The sequence below is a fragment of the Corvus brachyrhynchos genome, unplaced genomic scaffold (genome assembly GCF_000691975.1).
Source record: "Corvus brachyrhynchos isolate BGI_N302 unplaced genomic scaffold, ASM69197v1 scaffold45, whole genome shotgun sequence".
NCBI lineage: Eukaryota > Metazoa > Chordata > Aves > Passeriformes > Corvidae > Corvus > Corvus brachyrhynchos.
Genome location: NW_008238361.1, coordinates 1,004,228 through 1,006,219, shown reverse-complemented (window position 1 = coordinate 1,006,219; position 1,992 = coordinate 1,004,228). Strand labels below are relative to the sequence as shown.

The window sequence follows — 1,992 nt, the reverse complement described above, 5'->3', positions numbered from 1 at the left end:
CAGCTGGATGGGCCAAAAATGGGGATTTTGGGGCCGGGAGGGAGCTGGGAATGCTCTGCAGGCTTTTCCCAGCATCCTGGCCTGGGATCAAATCCCTGCCCGCAAAGAGGAGGAGCAGGGAAGAAGCTGAGGAGCTGGGGATGGACACGGCGCTCAGGAATTTTGGGATAAAAAGGGAATGAAATGAGTCTGTAAATGAGGTGGAGTGAAATAAATTGGAATTTTTCCTTCAAGAAAGAAAAAGAGACGTCCTGGAGCACTGGAAAGTCCAGGGAAAGGAGCGGATGATGCCGGAATGGGACTGGGAGAACCTTCTCCAGCTTGGACCAAAAATCCCCCTCTGGATGGGGAACGGCTGCTTCAAACGCGGGGAAGTCTCTGAAATATCCCCTGGGATTCTTTGGAATTTGGTTTTATTTTTTACTGGGGTTCTTTGTTGGTTTTTCGGGGCTTTGTTTTGGTGTTTTGAAGGTTTTTGGTTGGTTGGGATTTTTTGAGGTTTTTATTTGGTTGGGTTTTCCTTCTCCAGGAATTCCCAATCCTCTCATTTCTTAAGAAGTGAAAAAAATTCCATCTTTTTCTGTTTTCCCTGTTCCCTCCCTGGACAGTGGGAATTAATGTGCCTGAAGGGTGGGGCTCAATTTCCTGCCCCATTTGAGCAACTCAGAGCACAAAAGTAGCAGAATTTCATTAAAATCTCCTTTTTTCACAATACAAATAAAATATTCCCATGGGATCCATGGGAGGGAATGGGGCAAGGAGCCAGGAAATAATCAAATATTAATTAATTCTTGCTGTAATAAAAGGTTCCCCGGGTCAGGCCGAGATCCAGAGGGACAGGATGCTGCTGCTTCCATAAATATCCCACCTTTGGATGCAAATGGAAGGGATTTCTGGGATGAATCCCATTCCCAGCTCTCTGTTTCCATGCCTTTGGCACAGTTTGGAGCGCACAGAGGGGCAGGAGGGACAGGGAACACACAGAGGGGTTTTAATGAGGCTGAACTTCCTTCCTGAATTTTTCAGAGCTTGCCTCTGGAAAATGATTGGAAAAATGGCTGTTCCTCAGGCTGGAGAGGGAGACAGCTGGGATCCCCCTTGGGACACACGGACACCCTTCCAGTGGGACTCCCTGAGGAATGGGAGCTTTCCATTCATGGAATTCTGGAATGGTTTGGGATGGAGGGACCTTAAATCCCACCCCAATCCCACCCCCCAGCCGTGGGCAGGGACACCTCCCGCTATCCCAGGTTATTCCAACCTGGACAATTCCAGGGATCCAGGGGCAGCCACAGCTTCTCTGGGAATCCATGCCAGGGCCTCCCCACCCTCAGCTTGATCCAAGACGTGTCCACAGCTCCTTTTTGTGGGATGAGCTCATTCCAAGCATTCTGAAATCCAAGAGCCCGGTGAAGGCTGGCCCTGCAGCCACTGGAGCCCAAACCTTCCTTTCTTCTATCCTGTTTATTCCCTGCAAAAGAAAGCACAGGAAAAGTCTCCGTGACCCCATTTCTGCCCCTTTTCCTGCTCTGCATTTGCCTTTTTCCTTTTTTTTTTTTTTTGCTCCTTTCCACAGGGTTGCTGTGGCTTTAGTGCAGCTGGAAAAGCGGGAAGCAGCCAAGGATCCCTCATCCCCACACGAGGAATTTTCCTCCTGCAGGAGCCTTTGGGCTCCTCAGCTCTGCAGCCTCGGAGGAAATTGGGGGTGAAGCTCCCAGGCACAGCCCCGAGCTTGGGGGACAAGAGCAGGACACACCTGGATCAGGATCTACCGAGCCCTGGATTCAACAGCCACGCTCCTTTGGGAATTCCCAGATGGAATTTCATTTTGTGCCAGCCCCTGGGGTGACACAGCCCCAGGGCAGGGATTGTCCCCCTGTGCTGGCACTGCTGGGGCACCTCCAGTGCTGGGGACAGCTCTGGGACGCCCTGGGGGGCTGGAGGAGTCCAGGGAAGGGAACTGAGCTGGGAAGGGGCTGGAGAATTCCTGCG

General features: G+C 51.6%; 1 long non-coding RNA gene across 1 annotated transcript in view; it reads right to left on the bottom strand.

Annotated features, from left to right (window-relative positions):
* Positions 1-321: 321 nt before the first annotated feature.
* LOC108447097 overlaps positions 322-1,992 on the bottom strand; it is a 4,983-nt gene continuing 3,312 nt past the window's right edge. The window contains exon 2 of the long non-coding RNA XR_001862497.1: positions 322-1,471. This is a non-coding gene — a long non-coding RNA (uncharacterized LOC108447097). The remainder of the gene's footprint in view (positions 1,472-1,992) is intronic.